The sequence below is a fragment of the Plectrocnemia conspersa genome, unplaced genomic scaffold (genome assembly GCF_051122295.1).
Source record: "Plectrocnemia conspersa isolate PC_06_02 unplaced genomic scaffold, ASM5112229v1 ptg000008l, whole genome shotgun sequence".
NCBI lineage: Eukaryota > Metazoa > Arthropoda > Insecta > Trichoptera > Polycentropodidae > Plectrocnemia > Plectrocnemia conspersa.
In genome coordinates this window covers 11,160,670-11,187,431 of record NW_028277172.1, presented here as the reverse complement: position 1 = coordinate 11,187,431, position 26,762 = coordinate 11,160,670, and the positions used below count along the sequence as shown (strand labels likewise).

The window sequence follows — 26,762 nt, the reverse complement described above, 5'->3', positions numbered from 1 at the left end:
TGCATCCCGTATAAATTAGCCTATACATTTATTCATATATAGTGGTCAAACGAGATTCCCACTAGCAAATCTTGATACAGGCACTTGATGACTGCACCGACCTTGTCCGCAAGGAACTTGCTCTACGACATAAAGTACACAGAGGAGTCTATCCACCTTCGTATAGCTCGTCAGTAAATCATTAATTTTAATCAATAAATTCCCATCTTGTCTTTGGCCCCTGACTGTTACGGTTAAAGTACATACAAGTGTGCGTCGCGTAATTACCGACTTTAATTCAACATGGTTTAAAGTTTACTTGTATGTGTATTCATAAACTTCTCGGATAGATAACCCTGCGTGCATTTGAAACAAATCATTACTTAATTGCTAAATAAATAACATCTTCACAAGAACCGCCTATTAGAAATTTATGCACTTGAAACATACGTACGTGTATTTATTGTAAATATAAAATTATAAATAATATCTGCTTTATTTATTTTAATAAAATTTTATTTCTGCACTAGATATATTTTAATTGCAGTGCAATTTGCTTTTATAATAAGAAATATAGTAGTTTCTAGTTGATCGTATCCTAATTACTAGTTCCTGACAATTTATATTTATCAGCCTCGAGACGAATCCGACTGCCAATGGAAGTAATAATTACCCCTTTGATCGAAGTAAACTGCGTTTTCTTAATACATTTTATGTATATGTATTATAATGTATAACTAGCTGACTACAAGTATATTTTATACAAGATAAAAACACCATGACTTGTGTTTCATAAGCTGCTTAAAAATAAGCTTTTAATATTTTATTTAAAAAATATTATATTATATTTAATCTTAAAACAATAAATTATTTGTAGCTTCTTTTAAATGCTCTATATAATTTAATTACATTTTTATCTTTATATAATATTATTTCACATCTCTAGAACACCGCTCTACTTCCGTATTAATCTAAGATTTATTTAACATATTCCAATAAACAAGATCATAAATAAGCGAAGAATTACAAATTGATTGATTTCGATCAAACTCGCCACGACCGGGTGCGACCCAATTCATAAGATTTTTTTTCCATATAAAAATCTTTCTACGATATAATTGGCAATTGCCAAGCTTAAGTTGATTTATTAGTACCATTGAACATGTGGCAATCTCATATGTATACAAATCAGGCGTGATGGTCCACCATATAATTATACAAAATTGATCATCCATCGTGTATGTAAATATTTGTATGTTTTTTGTGGTTCAGCGTAACATTGAGCAAACAAACAGCGAATATAATATTATGCAATTGTATATGTCGTCAAGTAACAGTTATTTGTAATATATATATATATAATCAATAGTATATTGATGTTAAAATTTCTTTATAAAATACATATACTTGAGCTTTATTCGATAGATTTGATTTATAATATACATTTGTTCCGACGTTTAATCTCTACGAGTTAGCAAATCTTGACGAAGTGACTTTAGAATGACCCCATGATCCTTATAAATAAACGACTATACTACAATAACTCATTCGAGACGGTACAATACCGGATTTCACACCACTCCACATTAATAGATGTTTAGCATCGCAACCCATTCAAAGACATAGATCGTTTGTTTGTAATGATCTCAAATAGATCGACAAATGACCCTAGTACCTGGTTTTAAGAATCGAAGAACGTTGACATATTAAGGTTGACGCTTACAGAAACTTTTTTATAATGGGCAAGAAAATGTTCAGTGCATTCTGTTTTTTTTTATTTATGTGCACGATCCAAAGAAGATAATTGATTAATGACATCATTGTACCGTCAATGCGTCAAATACTTTCAAGTTAACAACATCACTTAAGTGAACTTATTTTCTAATTGTACGTATATGGATTTTAGGTTAAATGATCACAAACGTAATCGCCTCTGCATTTTTAACCCTTAATAGATTAAAAAAGTGTTGATTTAAAGAATAATATGCTAGCTCAAAAATTAACATTTTGACTTAAAAAATACTAAGTGAACTAATAATAATATTTCGGCTGGATCACACCAGCCATCTTCGGACGAATCGATACGCGAACAAATTAATCAAAAGGCTTTTATAATGATTTATTCAGTTTTTATTTAATAATAAAATGTGTTAGGTCAAAATATTACCAAAAACAATAATAAGTAAATAGTTTAAATGCTATTTGTTCAAACCAGTATTAATTTCATTTGACACCCCGTCACAACATCTTACAGATTAACTCAGTGACACTAAGCCTTCATTTATATTCATTATACATATACTTTGCATTACCTTGTGTGCACTTTTACCTCAATATTATATGATTAATTTTTATTATATGTGTATAATTTAATTGTTGCTTTAAAAATATTTTAAAAATAATAAATAAACCAATAGAGGCATGTGAAGTAAGAATATAGTAACTGCAATTTCATTATTACCAAATATATATTTTTCCAATAAAAATATGTTTAATTACATAGTTAACATGTTTTTGTATATCGAAATTTTATGCTCTGTAGGTTCACGCAGTTTTTATTTATTCTCGAAAATTATTTGGGAAGAATAGAGAAAATATTATTTTTTTATATACTATATTTTGAAAGAAATAAGTCAAACATAATAAGAATATTTTAAATTTAAATTTATGTATGTATTTTTCATAAAATGTGTATATATTTTTATTTTAAAAAGTTTAAATAACGTGTAATATTAATTGTAAAATTGTAAAATTATTAATTACAATCTTTAATACATTATTATAACTGAGCTCAGTAAAGCTGCTTTAATAAATATATAAAAATACTCTTTACTGAATTGATTAAAATATATATTTTAGTATTAATATAAGTTCAAATTTTTAGGCATATAAATAAATTGGCAAAAACGTATACATAACTGTACCTTCTAAAATTTTACCGGTATTTAATATCCGCTATCAAATGTAAATACCTAACACTAATTTCCATTAACAATGTTTTTAATTTACTATAGCCTTCTGACATTTCAATACAAGAACATGTAAATTTAGCACTTTATTATTTGCACTGCATATAAAGAAATTTGTTTTTCTTAAGTCTATAAATTCTAGAAAGAGATTACCTAATGTTCGCGTTGAACGAGTCATGTTATTAATTTTAAAATAATACTTGACCTTTTAATTTTAAGTTTACATTACTCTTTATTATTTAGTTATGTATTTGTACTACTCTCATCAACTATGAAAAGTTTTTTTATTAAACAGAACATACAAAAGTTGGTCAATAAGAATGTTAATTAATTTAAAATATTTTTCACTTGATCTTTGAACTAATTTGTTATTTTTAATGACAAGATCGATGATATTAACTAATGTTTTTAATAGTTACCAATTAGAGCTTTTCGTAACCGAACAAATCAGTCTTGTAATTTATTTTGAAATATTTGCCACTTAGCCTTTGAACTTATTTAGTTGTTGTTAATGACAGGTCGATGATATTATTTAACGATTATGTTCTCAAATCATAGTGTATGCACAATTTAACAAAATTTTAATTAGAGCTTTTCATAAGCAAACAAATCAGTCAATCATAAAGCACCGAGTATGTATTATAGGAACGAAAATTTGACGTGTAATCACCGGTTAGTTGTCAGTGAAGACATCTCAAAATTAAGCCAGAATGTGTGTGTTGCGTGTCGACAGTAATTCCCACCGCTTTGTTGTTAACAACTCTTGCTGCGCTCATTGGCCCAGTTTTGATTTGTGAGAGAAACTATTTTTTATAGGTTTATTTATTTATTATATTATTTACGCGTGATTTGTGAAACAACATTAAAAAACATACAAACGGATATTAAATGCTTATTTTTTATGAATTTTTATGATACAGAAAAAAGCATTTAAAAAAAGAATAATGGCACAATAGCCATAATTGTTTTGAGATATCAGATAAATGTTAGTATTACAAGGAAAAATCTATGACAGCGTTAGTATAATTTAATGCATATTTTCAATCTATGTTATACAAAAATATTTCAAAAAAGCAATATCTCACGAACTATACAAATATAATGTTCACTTAAAATAATACATATGAAAAATATTAAATAATGCAAAATAAATATTGTTCAAGTGGGGAAAAAATATTAAAATTAAATAACATCCCTTCATTGTTTCAAAAACATTCCCATTAAAAATCTATCGAAATTAAATATTAACTGATATTTTTATTGATTGTTAAAAAAATAGATAGCTCTTGACTTCTTAAAGAATCATCCTGTATTTTTAAATATTTTATTTCACATACGTAGTACCATATGTTACTATGATTCCGAATCGGAAATAATATAGAATTACTCTCTATTCGCTTCCAACGTCGAAAATAACACGTTTTTGTAATGATTGTACCAATCACTTTCCGAAAATCTGTACAGGTTCGAATGCCGTGACGAATAACGTAACGCTTAACGGATCATCGATAACGCTATTTAAATTGAAAGTCACAGTGCTTCTAATATAATATAATATAAATCGAACATAAGGAGACTATTGCGATGGATTGATTACTATATTAAAGATAAGGTGTAAAATCATATGTAAATTTCAACAGAGATAACCAGTCGTTAAACTAACGTATGCCATTATTTAGTTCGTAAAGTACAGTTTATGTTTCAAATTTAATATCAGGATAAATCAGTAAATTTCGTAATGTATTAAATGGCGTTTTAAAAACATATTTAAAATAAACTTTTTCACAGAACATCGCAGCACAATTAACACGTCATTGTCAAATTCTTCATTTTGACCACACGTTAAATATATTCACGTTATCTTGAAATGAATTATGTCTATTTCACGGTACATTACCAACATCGTGGGTCGTCGAGCTTCGATTTGATTAAAGCCTTACATTAAACATTTAACAATTTTCTATTGATTTCATTGGAGAATATACAAAGTGAAATTTTTCACGTCGTGTTAATTTTAATAAATTTTAATCATATTCAATAAATTTATTTAACACACATTCCACAACATATGATACACTTTTATTTAATTGTTATTATATTAACAGGGTTTTCATAATATTATAAAAGAATAAAACAATTAGTATGCAAATTTATTAATCTTAGTTAAATTTCTCAGAATTTATATTTTGATCTAGACAGGATGAGAGTGAGATGTCTGTGAAGTATGGTCTTAAAGCGTAACCTTACATATTTTATAATACAATCTAATAAAATATAATATACATTTATTTTAGAGTATCGTGCTTTATTACATTACAGAATTTTAAGTAGTACATTTAGTACATTTTAAAACTAAAAGTACAAAATTGCGACTTACGCTAGGGTCCGCGTGACGTAGAGATCTACGCCTCAGCAAAGTTGTGTTTGCAATGTGTAGGTCTAAGGCAAGGGCTTACCGCAATGGTATGCTTATTAAATTAAAAGTCGTGCGTTCGAATACCACAATTAACCTACTGCGTCTTTAAATTTCAACCGTAACTGAGTAATTAAAATTATTGATTTTTTAATTTTTTAATTTCAATTCTGATCAAAAACTTATCTTATCTATTACCATTTTTGTTAATAAATATTTTTAGACAATCACTTTGCAATAGTAATAAATCAATAGATAACAATTAACTGAAGCAAAAAGTGTATTATTTGAAGTGGATTTAAAATTTAAGAAAGTAAGACATTCCTTCCTCATATTTCTCACACTATACATATTTTATTGAAATATTTTTTTTAAAACACCAATAAAAAATAAGGATATACATATTTTAGAGCAATATAAATTAAAAAATATTTGTATTACGTAACAATAATCACGATTTCAGATAGTTAACATTTTCGAAATAATTGGATTAGTCACAGAAATCGATCTAATTGTTTCTAGTCGCAACTACAATTTTCTGATAGCATCTAAGGTATTTGCTGAGACTTTCCGCATTGCAGGATTTACGACATGTTAGAGATGTTGTATTTCCCATAGATGGTATTTGGTATAAAAGAAGGAACGCAACGTCTAATTCTAATGTGTGTTTGGAAAAATATCTTTAACTTTTATTACAGAAAATTAGTTCATTATTTTTCGCTTTACAGCTACATTACTGTAAGTAAAATACAAAAAATATATTAATTTTGTAAATTTGCCTAATTTATATTTTTATACTAATTGCTGCGTTATGAAGTTATTACTCACTTACATTACCAAAAATTGCATGCAAAATGTAATTTTCCACATTTTTCGTTCGCCGCACGCGGCCGGTAAAACGCACTGCGGTCAGTTTTTTCCCTATATAATTCGGTTAAAAGTGCAGTTAAAGCTTATACTTAACTTAAGTTCAAAACAAAAATATAAATACTTAGCGGTCGAGTTACGGTCAAAATTAAATTCAATAAAATCTCCACTTGTGAGTTGTTCGATGTACGATGAGCTCCGAAAAGAGATCATTATCGATGAAATGTTTCAATTTGCCCAAAAAATATATTCGTACGTTATTGAGTGAAAAAAGTGTGTTATGTAAATTTTAAACATTTTCAACAATCAATCATGAAGCTTTTTTGCACTTCCTATATATTTAACTGTTGCAATTTTACTTCCATGATATTATGTTACGTAAAAAATGGTATAGTATAAGTGAAAATTTTATAGCTATGGAACACCGATATTAAATCATCAGTTAATCAAAAAACAACGGTAAGAGTATTTTTAAAAGATAAGTTATAATTAAATATTTAAATTAGCATATAGAATTATTATGAAGAGCACAAATGTTCATGTTTCTTCAAAGTCAAATTTTTTTTTATTAAATATATTGTAAATTTATTTAAAATAATATGTTAAGCATTTATTATAATTATAAAATTAAATAAATTAAATCAAAATAATTACATCAGACGAAATTTACCGTATTTTTTAGCCAAAAAATACATTTCTTAAGGTATTTATACTCGATAAATACAATTTAAGTTTGTAAATTCAACAAAAGTCATATTTTTCAGAAATCGATTAGATACTGTAATTATTTATTTTGATATTATATTTTTTTATTTGAATCACAATTGACAAATTACACGCGAACGATGATAATATCGATTTCCTGTAATAATCAAACTAGAAACATCAACTCAAGACTCTCTATAATTTTTACCCTTCATAATCGCTAACGAGCGAGAAGAAAAAAAATAATCCCATTGATCAACTCGATGTCAAAATTTACACTCGACTAGTAGGTAACGATTCGCGCTTCGAGAGTATCGAATAATACACAGAGTCCCATAGAGTTTTTTTACACCTGTCTCACATGTTGTCCACATCTGTAAAGCCCCTGAGGCATTACAGTTTCATATTGATGCTACGTGCGACTTGAGTAGCAATCACCTTTGACTTGCACCGCTCTCTCAAGAAAAACCACCATATAATTGCCGAAAGAGATATTCAAACAAGACCCAACTTTAGAGCTTTAAAATTAAAAAATAAATAAAAAACATTCATGTTTATTTATATTAGTAAACAATATGAATGCAGTTAACTCTCACCGAGTAGAAAGAACTCTCACTGAGGAAAAGTAGACCACAGGACAAACTGGAGTGGAGAAATCTTTTGGAGGCAACCAAGACTGTAGAGCTAAGAAAAAAAATTCTGACCGTATTTTATTTGCGTAACATATAAATAAATTTCTCGCCACATAAGGATATAAAATATATTTTTTATTCTTTTTATTTTTTTTATTTTTCCATATAAATATAATATAATATATATTTTATAATATATAAATATATTTTATAATATATAAATATAAAATATATTTTTTATCTACACTTTTAGGTAACGCGTCGCAAACTGCAACTTTTGTGTGTGTATGTGTCTAGTTATGTTTACAGTTAAATACTAAACTGTTTTTAATTTGCATTTTTTTTAAATATTATAAGCTAATAATAAAACTGACATAATTTTTTTTTTAATACCTAAAACTTAAATTGAGTATGTTACAAATATTTTTTTTTTATTTTTTTTATTTTAATACATATAAAATATTTTCTATGAGCTTAAATAACTCATTATTAGAGAATTTATATATATATATATACAATATTTAATTAGTATGTTTGTAAAATTATTTATATTATTGAAATAAACATATAAAAAAAAATAGAGAATATTCAAAACCTAATATGTACGACCTAGCTCGATTTTAATTGATCATCATTATGATTAGGAACATCTTTGATGATCGATCGGAAATATAATTATTCACTAATTACGATTTACCAGAGAAGAATTTAAAAACACTTAAAACACGACCATATGGAATTTGAACCCAGGTTTTTCAGGTCAATAGTCAGAGACTTATACCACTTGTATACCGTGCTAGTTACGTAAAATACCTCAATATTTTATATTTATAACATATGTATATAACATTATTTTTATATAGGCAGTTAACTCGTATTAAGCCATTTTTTCTTCTTTTGTGCAATTTTAGTTGTTGATTTATAACTAATATACTATATACTTGAAGTAGCTTTCTAAATGAGCTGAGGAGCGGCAGTTTATGTTGCTGCTGCTATTCAGAATTTAAATTTTTGCTCTTAAATCACAGATAAAAATCAGTCAATGTGATAGGATGAGGGGAATTTGTAAGAAAAGGAAACCTTTGATTTATGGCAGCTTTTAATATGTACCACAGAATTTACACATTAAAGTGAGCAATGTGTGAAGCGCTAACTATAATTCATTAGCAACATTGTCTAGAATTACAATATGATTTTTATGCCAGTTTAACAGCTACAATGCCAAATACATTTAATGTAGAGGAATTGCATACTTATTTGCATACCAGGATAAGCTGTACAGTTTAAAATAGTTTACATCATACAGCATTGATTTATGTTTAATCGAATATATCAAACAAATCTGAAACTTTATTGCTGTTAAAAATTGTTATATTGGCGTCTAATTAATAAGTTTTTTTATGATAGATGATATTCTTTAGTAAGAAAGTTAATTTTGCTGTTTCATGTGAGTAATTGATTCAATATATAAAGATGGACAATATAACCTCTATTCATGAAAATTTAAGTAAAAATTCATTGGTCCAACTCATAGCTCAAGCTCGATCTTAATTATCTTCTCTCGGACTCGCGCACAATACAGGAAGGCTGCATTTTGTGCGTGGCACGCGATGTGTCGGTACACTGGGCGACCGACGATTGTGTCGAGATAATGACCGGTGTGATAGTGCTGAAACGTCTCCGGATCCGCCTCGGAAGCTCACCAGGCGATCTTATTATCTCAGCCAGTCTCGCGCCGGACGAGGCGCGGGCCGCTCGCACAACGAACATCTCCGCGAAACACTAACATACACAGATCACTGAAAATGTGACGTTTGTTTAGATGCACATTCTGACAATGATATGATTAAATTGTGATAAGGAACATATTGCTGTTTAGATAAAAAAAAATCTATATAGGACGCTAGATATGTTTGGACAAAAAATCTAAAGAACGCGTGTGAAACGTCAAATGTCAATTTGACGTTTTGTTGCTGAAGGGGGTAGAAAAATCGAGAGGTGTGATAACATATAATTGTGAGTACAATTTATTTAATTTATATATTTTTTATTATTTAAATGATTTTAGAATAAAAATAAAATAATACTGTAAGTCTGAAATCCATACCCCTTTCTTTACCCTGATTTATGAATATTTTTTTTATCTAAAATGCTCATTGTATTTAAAATATATTTTATGTTAAAGTGGAGTATGCGATTTAAATATGTTTGTAAAATGGATACCTTACTTAACTTTTGTGAAAAAATTACCAATTAATGTTATTTTGATTCTACCCGCATAAAACTCAAATTTATTAAATAAAAAATAATCATATAAAAGTTTTTCAAAAAAAATGAGAGCTCTAGCAATAAAACGGCATACCAAAGTATCTAAAAATATCTCTAGCATTTAATTTTGAGATTTATTACAAAATAAAGTATACGTATATTGTAAATATGTAGATAATATTTTGCACAGCAATTTATTATCATTGAAGTCATCTATATTCTATAACATTTAATCAGTGTTTTGAAATAATTATTTTAACAATTTTCTATTGTATATAAACTATCAATACTTTATGAAAAAATTCACAGATTCACAAAGTTTTGGTAATAAAATTAATTATATATTGAAATTAAATAAATCCTAAAATATATTTGTATATATAAATATATGAAAAATACAACACAAACAGCACAAAGTATAAGAAAGATAAAAATACACAACTTTATTTTAATCTCATAATTTTTTTTTTAAATGTAATTTTAATATAATCAAAATCGCTATTTTGTTGAGTAGTTAAATCCTATTTTTGTAGTTAAAAATCTTAGATTTTATATTTTATTTTTGTAAAATTAAAAGATGTAATTTTAACAAAAAAACATTTTTTTTTCGTAATCTTATTTGAGTTAAGCTTATGTATTGTGACAATCATAATAAACTTTTCTGTGATTTTTTGTGACTCAATACAATATTTTAGTTACTAAGTTATTAAGTTAACATTATAAAAAAACATATTATTATCATATATTTAAAGATCTATAATTATACAACTTTTTGTATGATGTTAATAGTACATTTTTATAAATATTTTTTAAAGAAATATTATATGTAGTTTTTTTTCATTTTATCATAATATATTTAAATCTTATAAATTTACTCAATAATAATGCACCTAAGGGTATGTAGCAATGTGTTTTTATACACATATATATATATATATATATATATATATATATATATATATATATATATATATATATATATATATATATATATATATATATATATATATATATATATATATATATATATATATATATATATATATATAATTTATTATATTTACTTTTTATTTTATATATTTTTTACTACTACATAAATTTATAACATACTATATGTATGTTATTAAAATATATATATTTGTGGCAATTCTAATTTATATTAAATAATTATTTATTCTAGCAATATATTTAAGTTTAAATACAAGCAAAAATATATTAACTGTATTTATATATTTTATTTACTACACAATTTTATTTATTAAATTTTATTAAAAAACATAAATTATTAAAAATTTTAATTTATGTTAATAATTATTAATTCTATTAATATATTTAAACCCACTGAAGTAAAAATATATTAACGATTGAGTTTATATATTTCATTCACAAAACATATGTTATTAAAAAAATAAAATACGTAACAATTACAATTTATGGTAAATAATTATTTATTCTATCAATATATTTAAAACCTTTTAATACATATTACTGAAGTTTAAAAACTAGCAAAAAAATATTAACTGTGCTTATAAATTTCATTAACTACACAATTTTATTTATTTTATTTTAATAAAAAACATAAATTTGTGGCAATTTTGATTTATGATTTTATCAATATATTTAAACATTACTATTAAAATATATTAACTGAATTTATATATTTCATTTACTAAACAATTTTATTATGTATCTATATGTTATTAAAAAATAAAATATGTAGCAATTAAATTTATGTTAAATAATTATTAATTCTATAAATATAATTTACCCCACTTTATTACATTTTACTGACGAATACTAGTAAAAAATATTTTTTATTTATTAGTTACATTTATATGTTTTAGTTTCATCCATTGCTTTAAAATATTATATGTATTATAATGAGCTTTTATATATTTTAATAAGAAAATAATTTATTTCATAAATTTTTATTTTACAATTTCAATAAGTGACGCAACTTACTGTATTTATGCTTAAGATTTTAACAACGCCAGTTTTAACGCCGATATGCGTATGTTATTAATTCCCATAAGAGTATTCTTTGCTGCTTTTTATACTAATAAGCTAGCATATCATAAAGAGTGATTTGTAGTTCATATTAGAAAAATAGAAAAAAGTAATACTTGCATAGTTGAGAATGAAAAAATATTATTAATTAAAGAGCAATCACGGCGACGCCGGGCGTGCGAAAAATATGGAAAGTAAATCATACTGAAAATTTATTCGTACAAACTTTCCCCATAGAAATCGCTTTTTTCCCCACTGTTTAAACAATTTCATTTTGTGTGTGTACATATTTTGAAAAATCGCTGTTTTATAATTGAGCTGAGAACAGAATCGCGATTAGATTGCACTTTTTATGTGTATATGCTTTAAAGCATATACTATGCAGTTGATCGTTAAAATTCTCCATAAATGCATTATATATTAAAAAGTTACGTAACATACTAGCAGCGAAAGAGTATTTAATTTTACTATTAACCAATCTAATTTTACATGTTTCATACTAAGCGTTTAAATTATATGTAATAAAGATATTAAATAAAATATTCAATATGATTAAAAAAAGCGTAATTTTAAACGTGTTCTTCGCCGCTTAAACCAGTCAATTAAAATAATTAAAATTTTCGACCGTTATTGTTTTGTGTATATAGTGCGTGAAACGCTCTCAATACTTCTATTGTTGCATAGTATAACAATAAGGGCCGCGAAAAATATATATTTAAGTTGTTCGTTGCAGTTGCGATGAAAACGTCAAAATTGCATTTAATAAATTTGCCTCCGTTATAGGCATTATCATATTTTTATCAGTCTAATAAATTACGCCTCGAGGCTACGACGTAATCGAGTTTCGACACAATGAATAAATTTTCCTTTATCGGCGTCGATACTTTTATAAAAAGGTCGGTAATTATTGTTGAAATTATGCTTCGACACCTCTCGCGTCTTTTACAGGGATAATATTTCATAATTGTATAGAGAAAATGTTAATCATAATTTTAAAGATGATAATTGGCAAGCAATTCCCGCTACATAATAAATATTGTATTAATTTTTTACTGTATCAAATGTCAATATAGAATTTTAGCAAAGGCGTCGAAATTAATCTCTCTCCATCGATTACATAAAGAAAGACTATTCATCCAAATCACAACGATTGATTATCTAAATATTAAATGCATTGTTAGTGTGAGTTTTTTTATCTGATTTAAAAAAGCTACATTCATACAAGTTTTTTTGTAACACGTCTCCGGAGGTGATATTTTAATTTAAACTATTCGCGTCGAAAAGACAAATTGTAAATGTCGAAGATAAAAGGCAAGAAAACAATAAATATAATTGATATCCATTTTTTTGTTGTAACGTTTTATTAATTGTCTTAACAACACGATTTTTAATTTGTTTTGAACCGTTGATTTGCATACATTTACATTAAATAGTATATATACATATTTTTATTTTTTTATAAAACATGTAGTAATATTTTAAAGTTCATTAAATATCTGTACCTAGAAATTTTAACATTATAAAATATAGTATCGAAACTGTTACTTGATTTGAATAAATATATATTGTTCTACATAGTCTAGTAAAATTATAAAAGTGCAATTTTTTTATTAATCAAGTATAGTACAATTGTACATGAAACAATAGTTATCTCTTATTTGTGAAAAAATTCGTTCTTACGATAATTAATTAAAATCAATGATATATAAAATATGAAAGATACAGCTAAAATCGTTGTGTATTTTACATCTTATTGTAGTTTATCTGTTTTTGTGACAAAGATATAGACCAACGCGCGTCGCTCGTGTTTCATGAAAATAAAAATTTTGACTGTGATGAGAAGTTATATAGGAAAAAACAAATTATCGCTGTATTGATTGATGCATTACGTAATTAATACTTAGTGTACTCTTTCTCTTAATATAAACATAATGTTCCTCTATTTTTTAATTTATCAAACATTTATCTATAAAAAATATACTGATTAAAAATATGGAAATATTTATTTTCAGTTTCTGTGAGAATTTCTAACCTTTGTGAATTAAAACATTTTAATTGCATATAGAGACTATAATTTTACGCAATAAATTAAACTTAATCCTCATATGCATAAGACATGCATTATTCATCGGCAGTCGAGCGCAAATTTTATATGTCGACTAAGTATTAATTGTGTGTCTCTTATTATCATATATAGGAGATTAGTAGAAAACAATTTGTTGTAATTGTACTTCCCATGCTCAGTTACAACACAATGCCCACTTATTCAACAATGCAGGAATCCATCTTGACACGATTATTCAACAGGAATATAGGTGAGCACTCTACTGACTTTCACACAAAAAAAAAGTAATAAAACAATAAATACTACTCCACTTTACAGATTAAAAATTACCTAATTGATTAAATTATGACGTCGTCGATCATTTTTTTATTTACTACAAAGCATCAAAGCTGCATTCACACAGTTTTTTTCCGTAGAGCTTTTCTCATGGGTGTTTTGCTTAAAGCAAAATCGATACTTCAGGTATTGAATGATCCATTGTCTATCTAGGGGTTCAACAATCGGATGAGAATTGGAAGACTTCCTCTAACACTTCCGACTCGTTTTGTGAAAGTCGTCTCACATGTGCGACGCAAACAATTGATTGATACGTGGAATTACAACGTATCTAGAATACTTGATCATATGTAGGTCTAAGTATGTTAATAAAAAATACACTATTAGTTGGAAATCCTTTTAAATAAAAGCATCCATTAGATGCAAATATAATTTAGCGCTGTTTGGCTTATAAGACTATATAAAATTACAAAAAAGCGATCAAATAAATTTATTTCTAATAGAATCGCGTGAGATAAGCATTCTTAAAGATTCTCTTCTCACTCTTAGTTCTTCTCGTGTCAAACGGAAGCTAGAAACCAGTCGCAATGTCACAATTATATGTCGTTAGTTCTATGACCGAGATCTATATAATTAATTGATATGCGAGTTTGATTTCTTCACAATAGAACCAACTATTTCTTATAAGTAAAAATAATATCTTAATGTTTTCCTATGCATATATTATTTAACAAATTATTTTTAATTGCAATGGTTGAGAGGTCAATTTTTTTATACGTGTGTTGATTATTATATATTAAATTTGGTTCTGTGTGGTCTATTTATTTCGTTTCCATTACGGTAACGATCGCAGTTTGCATTATAATATAATAATGAAATTCTCTTTCTGGTTTGTTAGGCGTACGATATCGAAATAAGATCATTAAAGTGTATACTATCAGAGTTAATGTATTTTATGGCCTGATGGAAACACGACTTGTAATCAATCTTTACAGTTTTATTATAACTAAATAACACAAAAATACTAAATAAGGCTTAGGTTGTATTAAATTAAATATATAAAACAGTATCATGCTAAAAAATATATTAGTGTATTTCATATCAAAGACATAGTTAATTTCAATATGCGAATATTTAATTTTTATCTATCTTCATTTATATTAAAATATATTCAAATTGAAAACTGTTTGTAAATATAAATATTGCACGTGATTATGAATTAAAGTCTGTCAAAAAAGGGACGCGAGAAAATAGTTCGCATCTTGACATCAAAAATAACACCTTTCCAACAAACACGAAAAAGAAAAGCAAAATGTGTCATATTGATACATAAATATTTACAATGAGAGTTTTATAACATTATTTTGAACTACAAATACACATTAATAAATTGTCTTACTCATTTTTCAACAGTTTTGCTTTTTAATTATTCATATTGCATACAATTATATTGATAATATATTTTAGTAACAAGTTTTTTGCAGTATCAAGGAATTCATTATTTCGAAATATTTTAATATCTTACACAATTAATAATAAAATTGACTAAATTAATATAAATTTAAAGAGTATATTACTTTTTTATGTCTGTATTAAAAAATGTAATGTATTATAATCATCAATGTAAAAATGTAAAAATCAACTTTATAAATTGCAAAAAAAGAATTACAGCTTATATAATAACAGACTAATCACCTCATAAAAAATCCATTACAAGCAAAAATTTTAAGTCCATTATAATCACTAAACTCATTATCATTGTCAAAGTAAAAGTTTTTAACAGCAGTGATTTTTTTTCGAAAAAAAATTAATATGTGTGAATTTTACATATAAATGTTTACCTTCAAAGTGATATTTTAATATTATTTTATATACTTGTTAATATGTCATGTTCAATTCATAGCATATTGGCATTAGAATTATATATTCAAAAGCTAATGATTTTTATAAGCTAAAAGATATCGACGCGCTAGCGTTCTTGCAACTTTATCCCAAGCTTTTTAACGATTTTTTTCCATAAAATTTAATAAACAATTATGCATTACTTGAAAAAAACGTTACCTCACATAGATAATTTTAAAAAGCTAGCTAAACTTTTACGGTTCAAACAACGGAACGCCGAACAACCGAATCTAATAAACCGCCTGTCATGTCGAATGTTAACCACCTGTGAAATACTGCACACCTGTTGAATCACTCCTGTTTTATTTTATATTCACACCTAATTTTTATAGCGAGACTTGCGCTTTATAATGAACCATAACCATTTGCACTCACGAACACAAGTAAGGTCCAATAAATCACTATATGACCCATTATATACATACAAACATGTACGTTATAAATATCGTAAAGCACAGCGGTCTTAACTATTTTAATTCACATTCAAAGCATATTTTAAGCTTTTTCCCAAGCCACAGTAATTGAAAAAAATGATTAAATATCTGTATAGATTTAAAAGTGTACATTAAATAAAATCAATAGCAGTAAAATCAAATAATATAGAAATGCAATCATATAACATATCTCATAAATTTAGTCACAGCTTTTAATTCTGTATATAAAATCCCACACATTATGGGAATCAAAGTGAATCTATCTATGATGTTTTGGTGTTGCTTTTATAGATCAATTATTATAAGTTTATTTATTTAATGCTTTTTCCAAATCAAGGTACTTTATATTTTTTATGTATATCTATAAGCATACGTCACCACATTCTCCAGGAACAGTATCGGTATTCCATCGGATGAATTTTCTGTATCTAAATTATGTTTTTAAGAACAGCTTTTTTTATATTAGATATGAAATATAACATATACAAATTATTTATTAATTAATGTTGGGAGTGAAATTAAATTTTTTGTTTAGAAATAATAGATTCCTCATTTGCGATTCGTCTAATTAATATATACCAAATACCAATTTTGATTGAATCATTCCAGTTAAATTGTTATCAAACAAATAATTATAAAAATTTACGACACGATACAGCGGCCATAATACTCATTAGTAACCCTAATGAGCAGCAATTCACCGGAAGCATATTTCGCTAATTAAATAATAGTTTAATAAAAAAAAGTGGAATGTTTTTACACAATTTCTACAAAATTTACCAGCAACTACGAAAACATGAGCGATACTAGGAAGCATATTTTGCACAATAGAAAACTTATTTTGTTTAAAATATAAAAATATCAACTTATTTTTTCTATATATATTATCTTATAAATTCTTGTTTTTGTATTATAGTTTTTTTTAATTTATATAAAATATATTGTGATAAGCGACGCAAAAACAAATTTTTGGTATGAAAACAATCAATATCAATGCTAATAAGTATACTATAAGAAATTATAATAAATAAGGCATATTTTTCTGGTTTAACAAAATTATTTAAAAAATTTTTAGTATAACTTTTATAATTGATTATAATGATGAAAAATTCATATTAATTTTTTTATAAAAATATTCACATAGTACATTTTTTTTTATTTTATAATTAAATTTTTGTTATTAAAGTGAAGAAAATAATATATTGCTGTAATTAGTGCAATTTTAGTATGTCTAGGTTTTAAATTAAATCCGGTTTTATCATTTATTGTAATGAACTCATTTCACAAAGATGTATTGTACTTTTTTAAATGTAAAATTATTTAAAACGATTACGTACTTAATTAAAACAAGTAACACGAAAATACATATTAACTTTATTAAATTAACTTGAAAGTTTTATATATAAATCCAAAGTTTTTTATCTGTAACCTAATTTTTATAAATACAAAAATATTATTCTAATGCGTTATAATAAATTGGTCAAATTTTAAATAGTTATTTTTTTATTAAAATGCCAGTGCATAAGTGTTTAAATAATTTTAATATTTTCTTTAAGGAGCTGGCATATTATAATTGTATTTAAATAATAATAAAATCATGCAAAATCTCCCCAATCGCATTAGAATGATATTGTTGTATTAAAAAAATTAAAAGTATGTTATATACACATGGATCTCTCAATATAAAATTTAATTATTTTTATTAAATATAAATATTTATGTAGTAATACATATATAGAAAAATAAGTACTAGATAAATTTAGAAAAACTTAAACTAATAAATACATTTTAATTATTTTACTCCACTAACTTTATGTGTTATACACAGATTTGGATGTTTTTAATATTGCTAAATATTAAAAACATCCAAATCTGTACGTTAATTGAACATTACCAAGTTTAAGCAATATGACTATTAAGTCAATACTTTTTGATTGAAAGTCGTGGGTTCGAATTATTGATTAACTTTTTATCGTGTGTAGAAAAAAATAATTAGGAATTAATAGTATAATTTTAATTCTGATAAATTAATAATAATATGATGTTCTTGCGTATGAATATCAAGATGATATATAATATTTAAGTCGATATGGTATTAATTTGACGTAACAATGAAAACCCAGCGAAGCTATATAGTCAAATGACCCAAAATCATAAAATGTCTTGTAGATATCTAGTCTTCGCAGATTCAGGACAAATGGTGTAAGTTAAATTAAATTATCAATGTAGATGCTAACGTTATTACATTCTTTATTTTTTATATATATTTAAAATATACAGATAAGATTTCATTTTATGCGAATCATTAGATGAAAACATGATTTGTATGTATTACACAACAAAATTTATATCAATGCCATCTATACACCGGCCTTACAGATTTGTTGTGACGTCACAAGTATCAGGGCAAGCAAAATCTCTATCTGTTGTTACTAAAAAAGATTGAAAAACATTTGTCCTGCGACTATTTCAAGATAGCTAGATGCTATACCGCACGAATTGACTAAAAGACAAAAACAGCAACATTTTACAGTCTGTCTGGAAAACGTTACCTAAAAAAGAAATTAATTCTCAACGATAATCAATGGATAAAGACAAAAAAGATTCATAATGAAAGGAAATTTAAACCATTCGTGAAAAATTAACCATTAAATATCTGATGCTTGTAAACTTTGAGCAATATTGCTCCATGATAATATCAGACCTCATACTTTAATTTTTACAATTAAGAATTTTGTCTCATCCCTCATATTCCTCTGACCTTTTACTTACAAATTAGTATTAAGAAAGCTTTCACGACTTCAAAACCTCAAAAAATTAAGATTTGGTTGGTTGTATTTTATTTATTTTATTTGTATTTAAGAGTATTTTAATATGCATTTAATAAGAAATAATGTACATAAATTTAATACTAGAAATAGTGAAATTTTAAAAATAGTTAGGTATAAGAAAACGAGTACGGCCAAGGGAATTATGGATGGAGGTGTTAATTTATATAATAATATTCAAAGGACAATCCGCAAAAACAAAACTATAACGGGTTTTCTATATGAAATAAAAAAACACCTTCGTACATTGAGAAATAAATTATAATGTTAAGTCTTTTTTTCTGTTTATGTTATATATTATTTATATATGTTTAGTTAAAATTTGTTTGATGTAAAGATTAGCTATTAAGCTAAATAAGTTAATAAAATAATAAATAATAAAATGAACACTGTTAAATGATTGCATTTCCTTTATAGTATAACACGATATAGTTTATGAGAAAAATTAAAATATTTTTTTGCAGTATCGCGTGCTATCTACCGGAAGCTGTGGTTCAGCGTTTACGATTCGCTTTTTTACGATGAGTTCTTATATATTTAATAGCACTTCTTTGTTTTGTTAATTAATACGAGCTCGCCAGAGAAGTTCAATTCGCTTTGTAGTTAATTGCACGGTTAAATAATCGTTTATGTGCTTTTTTATTTAATTTAACGACGGTTTAAATTGTTTCCCTAATCTTTTCCAATTAAGCTTTTTTATTATATCGTTGTTATATGAAGCGGATTGTATTTGTAGATGGTTTAAAATATTCAAATTTTAGACTTATTTATCTTAAAATCAACGATTATATAATATATGTATGTACGCGAGAAAATATATATTTTTTATTTATATATATTCAATGCGAATTATTGCGGCAATTGAATTATCCGGAAAGCTTTTATATTTAGCACTAAGAGAATAAAGCGTAGAGATTAATTAGCTGTCGATCAATATAATTTAATATATGATAAATATTAATAGACTGTTTAATCGATCGTAAAGTAATGAATTGTAGGTCTATCACGAAATAGTTTATCAAACTACTTTTATGGTTATGGTCAGGGCCACCGAGAGCGAACTCGGGGCCTGGAAAAACAATGCTTCCAGGCCTCATGAAAAATTACATTTTATGTATTTTTTAACATCGTTATATAAATTATTTAATAAATATTAATACGAGTACGAGTTAACCCGTTAACGACGAACGTTCCTTCTGCGACAGCGCCGACACGATTTTATTGCTTTTGACGTGAATTTTTGCCTTCTGAGAAGTGATAATTACCACTCTTATATAAGAAATCCGTAGAAATATAACTAAAAATAGCTAGTTTATCCTTAAAACATAGTTTAAAGTTGAATTGCAGACAAACTATGGAGAAAAATGTGAGATGCGATGTCTGTCTGTACTTATTCATTCGCTTTTTTCTCCTGAGAGATAAGTTGGCCTAGCTTATATTTTAGACCTGACCTAATGCAAGTTCTAAAACTAAAATTAGTTTTAGAATTTTCATTAGGTTAGGTTTGGGTGTGAACCAAAAGACATTTTAAAGCAGATTATATTTTCACTAGTACCTATCAGTTGAATTATATTTTTGCTAGTATAATATATATCTACTGGTGAAAATGTATTTGGACTTCACTAGTGAAAATATAACTTAACTAAAAAATACGGGAAATAAGCACATAAAACTGAATGTACTATGTATTTGCTTTGCTGCATTAAATCCAGTTGTCAAATTACTTTTAATACAATCAATAAAAACATTCGTTGTTTCTTTGCTACTACCTTTTTCGTCGATCTGAAAATTCAGATTAAATACCTTAATTTACTACTACTAATTTACATTTGAATATTTCAGGTTTAAAAAGCAATAAAGTCAACAATAATTTACAAACAAATTTTATACACAAACGGAGCCGCGTCAAATATATATAATTTGTCTCTTTGAATAATAAGGTATATTGTCGAAGTATTCCTAAAAAGTGGGTGCTTTTGAAGGCAATGTTCCGTTCCTTTTATTTTTTGTATAAATAAAAATGAGCTAAAGGAACTTATACCTGAAATGGAATACATCTCAAACAACTAGTTTAGTTCAGCTTCGTTATTTGAGGTCGTTTTTTACTTTGTTATGAATATATTCTTGCTATGATTTTTTCCAGAGTCGGTACCCTCAAGGAGAACAGGCTCCGGGAATTTGTACCTCCCCCTCTCGGCAGGCCTGGTTATGGCCTAGTGTGGGCAAAAAAATAAAATATAATTTATTCCTTACACGCAAACCTCCCACATTGATTCTATGCACATCTCGATTCCAACTAATGCCCTTGCTTGACGAGCCCTTCGCAATTATGAGCGATGTGCGAGCGTCTAATTACCATGACAGTTAGGGCGAGCGTTTCATGCCTCATGCGGATTCGACCGCCGGACCGTGCTTTATGCATTTTAATGCTTAGGCCACTAGCCTCCGCGAGGCGCCGTTAATGCGAAAACACACCTAGAGAGGCTAATACTCGTTATTATTATTATTATCATCGTCAAAGTTCGCGGAACTCGATTAGAAAATTGCGTTCGGCCACATTTCACGTTTACGTCACGTATCATCAATTATTCGCGATGATGCTTTGAATTTTAAGTGTCGTTTCAATTTTTGCCATTTAAAAATTCCATAACAGATGTAGAAATCGAATGCATTTGAATGACGGAACCAAATTTATCCACGTCCAATTATTTAAAATGCTACTATTCATTCGAGTGGTGCCTGAAATAATAATAAATATATTTGGCAGGTATATAAGAATGTTATTTTGAAGCAGCAACAGTTATATATTGTAGTAAGAATAAACTACGAAAGAATGGTTTTCCATAATATTATAAATTGGCATTAAATATAAATTTAATAAAAATATATACAAAACTACATTGTAATTTAAGTCTAATTAAGTAAGATTTTCTATGTAGATATCTAGATTTATCTGATTATTTTATAATTTTTAGTTTTATAACATGCAAATTTTTTATCCGTTAATTAACGTACACAACACAACAAAGTAGCTGAATTTTTAGTGAGAATTAATTTAGAATTTTTTTTTTTTTTGGAGAAGTTATGATATTATTTTCGCAAAGTGTCATTATTAAATCTTAAATATTAATAAAATAAATATTTTTCAAATAATAATTTTATTTTTTTATTCCAAATCTGACCATCGTGACTTGACAGGATTTTCTAATGCGTCATGATAGAAAATAATTAAAAAATCAGTTATGGTGCACACCTAAAATAGATGTGCATCCTCCCACATATTTTTTTTAGTTTCTTATAGCTATCGCCAAAAACATCCTTGTATCTGGAAAGCTCGTTGAAAAGCTGGATGGCTCATACAATAAGAGCGTTGTCAAGCGCTGACGTCCTGGCCACAACGGGTAAGAATAAGGAACGCAATCGCAACGCTCTAGCTCGCTCGATTATCGATACCGCACCTTTTTAATTTAAGTGCTTCATTAATTAATGCAATGAATTGCATCCCAGTATTTCAAGCAAAATGGTACTTTGAATACAAGTACGGATATGACTCGTAAAGATATCTAAAAAAATTCTTTGAGTTCTCTCCAATAAAAAAAAACATATTTGAGGATGCTATGAACTAGCGTATCGTACAGACCGCAAATCGCAAATAAATTATTGAAGTGACACGCGCTCCATATAACGAAGCCGAGCATTCTTGATGCCTTATCGCAAACTTGAACGATGTGCATAAAAATCTGCATCACTGCTCCTAATTATATGATCATTTTGCTGGGAAAGAAAATCTGTAAAATGTGAATGAGGCACATTACGATTTTGAAAGGTAGTCTATTATCGATCGACCACATCCACAGCGACTCCATGTATTTTTATAAAGAGAGTGAAAAATATCAGATGACCCAAATTAGATCTCTGTGGTACTCCATAATGAGTGAAATACTTAAATCGCTTAAATATTGACGGTAGCGGTTTAAGTAACTTAAATAATGCCAAGAAAACGAAAAATTGAAGTTGCTTAATTTTCGAAGAAATAGTTCATGACAAGCTTTGTCTTATACTTTTTGAAAGACAGTTTAGACTACTTAGACCTTGATTTAAGAACTGGGGAAACTTGTCACCGTCTTCGAAATTCAAAATAGTTTATTGACCATGGGACGACGTGACCGAAACCCGTGTTTTTGGTATACTAGCGTTCGTTAATGTTAATATATCCGTAAATAACTATAACAAACTGCTTAGAAAACGGTGAAATATATTATCTAAAATAACATATTCAGATGTTAAAAAGTTGGAAATAAAAAAAATCATTAATATACTATAATAAATAATTATTGTATATTTTATATCTATGTAGAACCTCGACTGCAATTACCGATGGAAAGTATATCGATTCTACAATTGATCGCCTATGATTTATTTATTAAAAACCATGAAACTTCAGTTAACGTATTTAACTTTTCAGTTAGACATTTTATCCGGCAAATACATATGAATTTAATTTTGTTGATCCTACTGATCCAATTTCAATTAAAGTTAAAATCAAGGGATAAAATTAGGGGTTTGGACGTTTAATCGCCAGCCGATTATTTTTTTTTGCGTACTTCTCGTATTGATAGTTATCACTAAAATTTTCGTACTGTGAAACCCTCGTAAGCCAAGTTACTTGAGATTCGACGTTCCAATGTTAGTACAATTTTAATTTTCCTCCTTTTAATTGGTCCTTGAAGTCATTCTACAATAAAATTAAATTTAAAAAACTTATGTTACATTAAAAACGTAATAATAGTAAACAAATTACCCTCAATATATACTAGATTTACAAAATTTTAATTTATGTAAAAAATACTTTTGATCATACTGATCATATTATTATGACATATATTATCCATAAGTGAAAGAAGTAAAACTAGTTTTACTTTAAATACTAAAATATTAATTTAATTCGATATATTTTCTTATTAACAATTTAATTTATGCATTATTTTATTATAAGTTGATTCCTATGTATCGAGTGCAGCCATTGATATGAATTAAGATCTGATCAAACGCAATTTAAAAATTATCTCCGATAGCAAATTGCCGAATCATTGAGATGAAATTTGCACTCGCCTCCTTACATACAATCTATTAATAATCGATATCGACACTCGCCATAATAAAAATTAAAAAACAAAACTAACGAGACGTGAAAAGATCGATTCTTCGGCGCAAGTATCAGAAGAAAAAAATATCATACGATCATCGTCAGATGGTTGGCCCGTAATAATTTGCACCTCATCATGCCAACATCAATCAGCTCGAATTTATTTTCAAAAGGCCCGTAGTTATTTTCGTATTAGTGATTTATGTGCTTGAGTTTAACCAGCGGTTGTATGCACAACTTGCGGTGTGATATGTAATTTTCAGAAGGAGATTTTAGGCTTTAAAATTTAATGTTATGAAATATTGATTTTTTACACCGTTCGAAAGATAAAATCTCATTTTATTTAATGGTGCTGTTTTTTATGCAGATAATCCTCTATTATGTGATTAGGATACGTTGAGAACTCTGTATCAATAATAAAAGTAAATAAAAAATACACAGCAATAGATCGTTAGTTTATTTGTTTAATAACAGATTGCATAATAATTTTCTGTTATGCTATGCAAAAACAAGCATTGCATTATTTTAATTATATGTTGAAGGTTATGTATGAAAAGTTTCATTTTTGTCATATAATAATTTTTTGTGCATGTATTCTATAGTTAATTCTATAATTTTTATTTTTATTGTTTATGATTCGCAATAATTCTAAACATATTATCATAGCGCTATAACCAGATTTTAAATAATTAAATCAGTAGAATAAGTATCATTTAGTATAACATTATGACACTATCAAAATTTGTACGAGTTGTACTGGTATATATTTTAATAGATAGTATTATATACCGTAGTTAAATTATTAATTGTGATCAAATTTTTCCCTTTATTAAACTTGTTATATATATTTATATATATATATATATATATATATATATATATATATATATATATATATATATATATATATATATATATATATATATATATATATATATGTTTATTTTCTCTATATTATATATAGTATAGATGATTGGTATAAGTCATGGACAATAGTCCTGAATGATCTGGGTATGACCATATTTAATTAGTGATTAATATATAATTTTAATTCAATTCGATCATCACAGATTAGGTTTACCTAGAATTTCCTAATCTTACAGATAAATATCGTCATAATTAATTAAAATTAAACTAGAATGTACATATTAGGTATTGAAAATCACTCATTGAAAACACGTAATATGTATTCAACAATAAAAAAATATTTTCTTTTAAAAATATAAAATATATATATATATTATTTTGATGTGTGTTTGATTCTAGCAGTGCTGGCATAATTTCATTTAATAAAAAGTTTTACAAGTCTTGTTATCATTTATGAACTAGCAAAAAAAGTAACTCATGCTTTTTTGTTTTATTGTTATCTTGCAATTTATAGCACATGTTCTTATAATAGAGGAATAAACCAAAGATAAAAACATCTAAGCATAACGATTCTTTCTTGAGCATAAATTACAGTGCAAACGCGTTACTTTTGAATTTATTCCACGATTCCACAGATTAAAAATCTAGAACAGTTTATTTTATATTATTATAACATAAAAAATATTACTAGAATACACGCGCTCGAGCGTACTAACATCGCCGTTATTCTCATTGTTAATTTGCATAAGTTTTAACACGGTGATGACTAAAAGGTTTAACTCGGCGTGTGCGATTACAAATTTAATTGTTAATTGCTTGTCTTTGTTTTGAATTTTTTTCAAGTCGCGTGCCTGTTGCAGAATCTTGTATATGAAAAAAACTAGTCGCAATTTTGAGCAATAAACCTATCGTGATTTTTTATATATTTTTTATTTTAAGGGCAATTGGTCTAACTGTCGGGCAAGTCAAGCGGCAATTCACACATCGATCGCCACGGTGAGTTTTACAACTGAAATTTTAATATATAAATATATTACATATGAATATTGTACCGTTTATTGTGAATTTTGTACGTTACGCGCCGATACGTGTTATTTCTTATTGGAATATTCGGGTAATTATCTTCGATAATAACAAATCGCGATTCAGTGTGTAATCGCAGTTTGATCCAAGCGGTTCTTCTAGCTTTGATACAATATACGTGTGAACAATGTGAGTGAAAATTGATAATAATATACTGTTCTCGAGGCATATGTAGAAATTTTTCACGCTCTCAAATTGCTTCTTAAAACGTAGTAATCCATGATGTTTCAAATGCATTATTAACAATTTTTCGCGTTGCGCAATATCGATCTAAATTATTATGTAATTCTGTAGAAAAATACTGTTACATAATAATCTATG

General features: G+C 26.6%; 1 protein-coding gene across 2 annotated transcripts in view; it reads left to right on the top strand.

Annotated features, from left to right (window-relative positions):
• The first annotated feature begins 9,290 nt into the window (after positions 1–9,290).
• Positions 9,291–26,762, top strand: part of LOC148232978 (uncharacterized) — an 82,829-nt gene continuing 65,357 nt past the window's right edge. Inside the window, exons 1-2 of one of the 2 annotated variants that reach the window (XM_088191014.1) lie at positions 9,291–9,581; positions 26,298–26,354. The gene's annotated coding sequence lies outside the window, so the exon portion shown is untranslated. The remainder of the gene's footprint in view (positions 9,582–26,297; positions 26,355–26,762) is intronic. The other variant, XM_088191015.1, reaches the window with a different exon arrangement.